Raw genomic sequence first — 8267 nt, forward strand, 5'->3', positions numbered from 1 at the left:
CATGCCCCAGTAGAGCCAAAACTGAGCTCTTCATTTTGTTTCTCTTTTTCTCTTTGTTTTCATGCAACTCACGAACTGATTTATCTAATTTTTTGGCTGTGCGCCGTGGTGCACGATGCCTTCCGCTGTTGTGCATGGCATAGAGGAGCCTATTATGTTTAAATTGTCTCCGTGTGTCACGACAGACCAACCACGCACCGCGACGTGTGGCACAGAAAATAATTCTTTACTTTTTCCTCCTATTTCCTTGCCTGAGTGGCTTGCCATCGATCCTGACCCACTTTTAGGGCTGAAATCACATCAATTATGCCAAGTTAAGCCCTTTTGGCCACACACCTCATTAACTCAATAACTACCCTCATGAGGTTAATAAATCAGGGTTAAAATTTCCTAGATGTTACATATTGTGTAATGCTTCCATTGTGTAATATTTTACAACTTGTACTTATATTATTAAATAATTTTAGAAGTGTTTTTATATTGGGATCCCAAATTTTTCAAGTTAATTATTTTCATTAGTAGTTTGCTTGGAAGGTTGTATGGTAATGTCATTGAGGGCGTTATATTAGATATGCGGGACCCATATTCTATCATTCCCTCCCTCTTTGAAAAGATTCGTCCTCGAATCTTCACTTTAGGAATATTTTTCAATGTGTTTTGAATCAAGAATCTTATCCTTCTTGCATGTACCCAAATATAAATAACAAATTTAATCCTTTGAGTACATGTAACAAATCCAATAGTAACAATAAAGTCAAAATAATAAGAAAACTTTTTAACCATGACATTCATATGAAAATAATTCCTATGAACAAGACAATTCACATAAATTTGAAAAGTTAATGTGTGGAATTTTAAGCTTTTTAAAGTTGATAAATCACGAGGAATGATAAAGTCTATGCCATCAAAATATTTCTCAACACCACTTGAAGAAGGTAAATGCCCAATGATTCTTGAAGACAAGAATTCAATTGATGACCCCTTAGGGTAGGATTCTCGAAAGACCTAAAACTTACTAGAAACACAAGGCAAGGAATGATTAGGATGATTAGTAAGCAAACAAAGATCCTTACCATCACTCTCAACATCACTTTTCTCACAAATATCTTTTGATCATTCTTTTCTCTCTTTTCTTTTTACACACTCAACTCAACATCTCATTTTTATTCTCAATATTTCAATCTCATTTTGTTATTCTTTTTTAATATTCTCGTTTTCTCAATCTTTTTCTGTCACTTTATATGCTTCTAAAATTCTAACTTGATCCTCATAAACCTGTATAGGCTTAAGAGGTTTAAATACAATAGTTTTCCTATTGAATACAACAAAATAACAATTTTTATGCCTATCATGCTTGAATCTTCTTGAATGTTTCCATGGATAACCTAATAAGATATCAAAGGTTTATATAGGGGCAACATCACATAGAACTTTATCTTTATAAATACTCAATTTTCAAAAAACTATAACTTGTTTAGATATTGTAAACTCACCACCATCTTCACAAAATAATTTATAAGGTTTAGGATGGCAAAGGTGGGCAAGTCTAATTTCTCAACCATCAGGGTACTGGCAATATTTTGACTTTCATAACCATTAGTAATCATATGACAAACTTTCTCTTTAATGAAGCAATGAGTGTGGAACTTATCAACATTATTATTGAATGATTTAATAATCAATTTGTCTATGTCAAAAGCCAACAAGAATTTATAGAATAAGAGAATAAGAAAGGGAATCTCACTACAAACCTCACGTGTTTACACTCAAATGAGATAATTAATCACTCGAGTTTCACACAATTTGGCTTTTTTTTCAATAATGTAAAATCTCTTGCCTTTTACTACTCTCTAAGTTGTGATTAAAATCTAATGATGAAACAAACAACAATTAAAGAACTCAAACTATGATGTGAAAATCTTCTAAATTAAAATATACTAGAAAACAAGCACAAATTTGTAAGAGGATTTTTTTTTTAGAATTTCCTTAAAAGAAAGCAACATTTTCAAATAAATTAAGCTTAAAAGAAAGTAAAGAAGGGTGTGAAAAACAACAAAATAAGGAAAGAAAAATCAAATGAGTCAAATAATCAAAAGATAAAAATAAGAAACTAGATGAAAATAGGAAAGTGAAGGGATTATTCAAAAGTTAAGGGAAGAGTACCATGCAATGCAAGTCAACGACCAAATTAAGAAAGATACTCAAAAAAGAAACCAAAAAAAAACTAGAAGGAAGATAGGAAATCACAAAGATGGGAATGTAATAATGGAGACAAAAAATAGAAAAGGAAAAGTAAGAGGAATAGGAAATTCTTACCACCCAAATTTAATAAAATAGGAAACTTTATGACTTGTGATGGAAGCTCTCAAATTAGAAAACTAACTAAGGTTGTCGCTACACTAGCAAAATAATGCAAAGCTACACTAGTGTAGTATTAGTGTGAACCTAGGTCAATCTCTACGAAGAGGCTTAGTTGAAAAATTTAGGTTTGAAGTGTGCTACAAGTTAAAGGTGATTTAGGACAGATTTAGGCTCAAAAATAATTAAGCTAATTAACCTAATTCTAAGGGGAATGGAGTAGGTGTGTGAAAACCTATTAAAAGTAGGAACTCCTATGTGGATTTGGTCACCTACCTTGTTTGATTACAACGTAGCTAATTTGGATTCTTTTCTCTTTCTTTAGTTTTAGTTACTTAGTTATATTAACTAAGACTTAGCTAATACCTTGACTAACCCCAATCCAAGATTATGGTCTTAGAATGAGCTAAAGCAAAGCTAGCATTAAGCCTAACTAAAGTATTACAAACATGAGTTAATTAGGTCAAGCACATATGAAGGAATTAACATGCTCAACATTATGATTCATGAAGATATTCACATGCATTCAAGTTAGCAAGGTAATGACAAGCAAGAAAATGTGTAAAACTCATCAAGCTAACTAAAATTATGAATCAACTTGAAGAGGCCAAAAATCTAGAGCCCAAAGCAACAAAACTCAAGTTGCAACAAGGATCTCTCAATCATACGAATCATCACTTGAAATTACAAGATCAAAGAGTCATACAAATTTGTAATTCTAGAGGGAGAAAAGTAGAGAGAAGAAATTCAAATCCAACTAAAAAATAATACAAATTAAGGTTTTCTCCTCCTCATAGTAGTTCCTTCAAGAACCTAGCCTTGTATCTTTAGTAATGAACAAGATGAAGCTCTAAAATCTTAGCCATTCTTCACCTTAATTTTGCCTTAAATAAAAGTTTTAATCCATGAGAAAGCTATTAGGTTATGTAGAGGAAGAAAAGAGAATGGTGGTGGTTTGGTAAAATTTAAATGGTTAGATTGAGAGATATGGAGGAGAGACAATGGAAGTATAGAGAGAGAAGTGAGAGGATTTGATAAACTTGAAGTTTGAAATCTAAAAATAAGCTTAATGATCTAAAACTTCAATCTTAAGCTAGCTAAGAAGTTTTGGGACAAAATTATGATGGTCTACTTGCTAAACAAGTTTCCAAAAACCTCAAAACAAGTCATTAGGTCAAGTGAAGTTAATAGTAGTCTAGGTTGCTAGTCAACTTAGGTAATAATTCCAATGTTGCTCTTCTAATTTCATATGTGCATACACATGTGATAGAACACATTTGTTACCCACTTTTATTTGTCAATTAGGACCATTTTATTAATGATTTATCACCTTCAAGTGCACACATTGCATTAGATTTGGAACTTTGCCTAAGTTTCTAAGATCAGTGCACTAGGGGCATTTTGGTCCAAAAAATGAACTTTTGAGAAAATGTACAAGAAAAATTGACAAAGTGCATTTTATGTCCAGTTGATGAATGGTGAAATTATATTTTTAAAATTCATTTTAGTTTGGGAGTAATTAAATAAAAAAGTCAACACTTTCTTAAGTGTCTTAGTTTGTCCTAGTTTTTGGTTTGCCTTTGTGTGAAAATTTTTATATAATTTTGTGCAGCCTGAAACTTGGTTAATTTAATAAATTCTCCCTTCTAATTATGAATTTAATTCTGGACATGAATTAGATTTTATTATATCATATGCTATTTAATTGAATTATGTGATTTATGTGACATAGGTGGCATGTGACTTGTGCATCAATTGGGCAATTGAGGTCAACACTCCTTGAGGACAATGGCTGATGGTTTGCACGTGAATTATGATTATTTTGAGGGATTAGATCAGCTAAAATGATGTGGATGACACATGGGAAATTAGGCACACATTGGAATCATCTACAAACCAATAGGAAGTTGCCACCTTGCAAGTGTGACAAGGCTCCCATTTACATTTTAATTTCTTTTTCCTTATTTTAATTAAGCTTCAGCTGATGGGAGACACCAAGGAGCACGCCATTTTAAGTCCCAAATGGGATCCAACACATATCTCATTCATCTTCCACATTCTCTCTCTCTTGTTCATAGTGTTCTTCATTTTCTCTCTTTTGTTCTTCATTTTCCAGCACCCTAACCTCCATTTTCAGCCACCAAACCTCCACAAAACTCATACCATTCTTCTCCTCTCTTCATTTTCGTTCCATCCCTTCCATTTTCACAAGGATTGAAGCTCATTTCCATCATTCAAGAGCTATGGAGTTTGGCCTTCACAAGCAATCACTAGGGTTCTTGAAGATGAAGATTGGCTAAGTTTCTTTGTGGAATCCTAGAGAGATGAAGATGGAGGATGAGTCTTGAGCTTCAAATTGGCTAAGTTCTTTTGTTTCCTATCCTCTTCTCTTTTTACTAGATGGTTAGATTCCTTAATCTAGGGTTTAATCATCTTAGCTTATAAATTCTAATTTGAATTTGATGTTGATGTAAAGAGAGAGGATTGTTTCATTTAATTTCTTCCTTGGACAGCCATGACTGAATTTTGCCACTCTTTGTTTGGCACATAATCTTGTGTTTTTCAATTAGTGAATTTCTTGTGTTAATATTGCATAATCTTGTGGTGTTAATGCTTGTGTTGTTGAGTAGCTTGACATAATCTTGTGGTTGCTCAATTTATGTGTTTGACCATGGCTGTTGAGAGAGGATTTTGAATGAATCACTTGGCTAATGTCTTCACCAATTGGTTAATTGAACTAGGGACTTTAATCTAAGACCTAGGGAGGTTAGCTAATTAGGTTAATTGGCTTAGGATAATTTTCTTAAGTCATGACAGCTTTAGTCAAGAGGAAAGGGAAGCTAAACTTAGCCTAATCATGAGAAGATAATGAGTCCAAAATCAACTAATCTCTAGGGTTCCATTATTGTAAAAAGGGAAGTTCATTTCACTCACTTTCACTAGCATTTTAATTACTTGCATATTAGGTAATTAGTTTAGATAATTAGCTAGATAACTAAATTCCTACAAACTTTGGTTGATTTATTTCACTAGATAACTTTCAATTAGACTTAAAACCATTCCTTGGGAGATGACCTAGGGTTGGCCCTATATTGCATTAGGGTTAGCTTTAGTGTAATTTTGAGGATAAGCGACTAATTTCCTATCAAAATTTTGGCGCCGTTGCCGGGGAATGGTTTAAGTTTAATTCTAAGGTTGTTTAGTACTTAATTTATATTTTTAGTGTTCCTGAAAATTTTTTTGAAAAATTATAAAAATTTGTGTTTTGTGTTTTGTTTAGTGTTTTTTGTGTGTTTTGAGTGTTTTTATTCTGTTTTGAAAAAGAAAAAAAAATTAATGCAATTTTCGTTGGTTTGGTGTAGAGCTGAAAATACTCTGTTTCTAGTGTCTCTGTCTGAAATTGAAAAATTAACTGGGAATGAGTCTGAGGGAATTTGAACTTGAAATTTATTTCATTGAAAGCTCTATATCCTAGCTTCACTTTAAAATTGGTTTGGTCAATTTTGGACGTGGGAAGTGTCCTGTGGAAATTTTACAATCTAACAAGGTCCAGGGAGCCATTACAGAGGATTCCAAAACCCTGTTTCAATTTTGAGTTAGCATATCTTCCTCTTTGTGCGTTCAAATTGATTGATTCCAGTTTCATTTTTCTTATCGCTGTCTTATCTTTGTTTCTTGTGTTTAGGATTTTCTTCAATTTTTCCATTTTCCTATTTGAAAGTTTGTTAGAAGCTCTGAAGGTCTTCTGGACGAAATCCTGTTTCTCCAGACTTGAGGACCAACTTGTGAAAAATTCTGGGAACGATTGGGCAGGATTTTTAATCTAAAAGTTTTATATAATTTTCCTGTATATCTCTTGTGTTTCTCATAAAAGTTTCAGGGGAATTTATCATGTGGATTTGCTGATAGAAAATTCACAAGTTCACTGTCTCCAGAGAGCCTACTGTGCGAATTCCAGAATTGCCAAAGCTTCTTGATTGAGCATTTCTAACTCTCTTTCTACTTGTTTGGTGTTATTTTTTTTTTTCATTTTGTTGCTATTGAGTTTAATAAAAAAAATTATTTCTCTTGCTTTTGTGTGTTTTGAATTGTTTCATGTTGATTTGCATTTTAGTTTAGCTTGTTCTTTGTTCTTAATTTTCTTGAGCTTGATTAGTGCATGACCCGAAGAAAACATACCTCTTTTGTTGAATTAGATCCAGAAATTGAAAGGACTATTTCTAGATTGAGAAGATCACAACCTATTCTTGATTCTCATTTGGTTTGTAATTCAACAATGGAAGGTATCTTAGGACATGAGCATGTGCATAATGAGGGCCATGGGAATGGGAATGAGAATTTGCATGATGATGGCCATGTTAATAATGAATTTGAAGGCTTGCATAACCCTAGAGAGGAGAGGAGCATTAGGCAATTAACTCAACCTAATTGGCATGATAATCCTTATGGCTTATATGTTCCTCCTACTAATGTTCAATTTGAAATTAAATCCTCCTTGATTAATGCATTGCCTAAATTTCATGGGTTACCAGGAGAGGATTGTCATAGGTTTTTGCATACTTTCCTATTGGTTTGTGATACTATGAAGCCTATGCATGTAAATGTTGATGATGTTCAAGCTAAGGCTTTTGTATTTTCTCTTGAAGGTTTAGCAAAGGAATGGTATTTCAACTACCCTTCTTATGTGAAAGTGAGCACATGGGCTGAGCTAAGAAGACTCTTCTTAGATAAATTCTTTCCAAATTCCAAGGTCACCAATTTGAGAAAGCAAATCTATGGGGTCCAACAAGGAGAGGATGAGAGTCTCTATGAGTATTGGACTAGATTCCAAGGCCTTTTGGCTAAATGCCCACACCATCAAATTTCTAGTGAGAATTTAGTCCAATATTTCTATGAGGGCTTGATTCCAAGAGACAAAGTTAACATTGATGCCGCTAGTGGTGGATGCTTGATTGACCTCACTTCCTTAAAGGCTTGGGAACTAATTGACAAGATGGCTTCAAGTGGTGCTCAATACTCTACAAGGGAAAAGAGAAATGTGAATATGGTAGGTTCCTCAGTTCTTAATGATTCATATGTGGACTTGCTAGCTGCCAAGATTGGGAGAATGTTGGCTCCACAAATATCTCAAGTGAGCAATGTAAGTACTTCTCAAGCACTTGTCCCTTATTCTTGTACTTTTTGTGACTCACCTATGCATGTAGAAAGCAATTGTCCTATTAAGTTTGAACAAGTAAATGCTATCTACAATGGAAAACAATCCTATGGTGGGAGGCAAGGGCAAGGAGCTTATTCTAATACTTACAACCCTTCATGGAGAGACCATCCTAATTTCTCCTATTCAAATCCAAATGTGGCTTTACAAGACAATCAACAAAGAGGATCCTATCAAAACACCTTTGGCCGTGACCCTCCACCTCATTTGTCTCAAGGTAGCTCTTCTCAAAGCTACAATCCAAGTGGTAATTCTCTTACACCTTCTTCTAATTCTTATAGTGATAGGAGGCTTGTTCCAATTGAGAGTTCTTCTAATTCGAACTCTTCTAATGATGTGAATGTGTTACGTAAGCAGTTGATTGAAATGAACTCTTTGTATAAAAACATGTATGATGGCTTAGGGAACAAGGTAGAGAGTATGGGTAACAAGTGTGAGAACATGAACTCTAAAATTGATGCCCTTACTTCTCAAATGAATATGCTTGCTAACCAATTAAGTGCAGCCAATGCTCAAGCCTCTACATTACCATCCAACACCGTTGCTAATCCTAAAGCTAATCTTAATGCTATCACATTGAGGAGTGGCAAGGAGTTGGGAGAAAGAGTACAAGAAGACAAAAGACAAGGGAAGGCCGAGAAGCCCTCTTTAAATTCTTCAATTGATGTTAATGTTTCTAGTTCTTCTTTTGCTC

The 8267-nt window shown here is 33.8% G+C and overlaps 1 non-coding gene across 1 annotated transcript; it reads right to left on the reverse strand.

Annotated features, from left to right (window-relative positions):
* Nucleotides 1-7114: 7114 nt before the first annotated feature.
* On the reverse strand, nucleotides 7115-7221 carry LOC129312263 (small nucleolar RNA R71). The gene has a single exon (XR_008593508.1). It is a non-coding gene; the product is annotated as a small nucleolar RNA R71 (small nucleolar RNA).
* Between the last annotated feature and the right edge of the window lie 1046 nt (nucleotides 7222-8267).

Source organism: Prosopis cineraria, unplaced genomic scaffold (genome assembly GCF_029017545.1).
Source record: "Prosopis cineraria cultivar Desert tree isolate PC_DT_omini unplaced genomic scaffold, ASM2901754v1 PC5, whole genome shotgun sequence".
NCBI lineage: Eukaryota > Viridiplantae > Streptophyta > Magnoliopsida > Fabales > Fabaceae > Prosopis > Prosopis cineraria.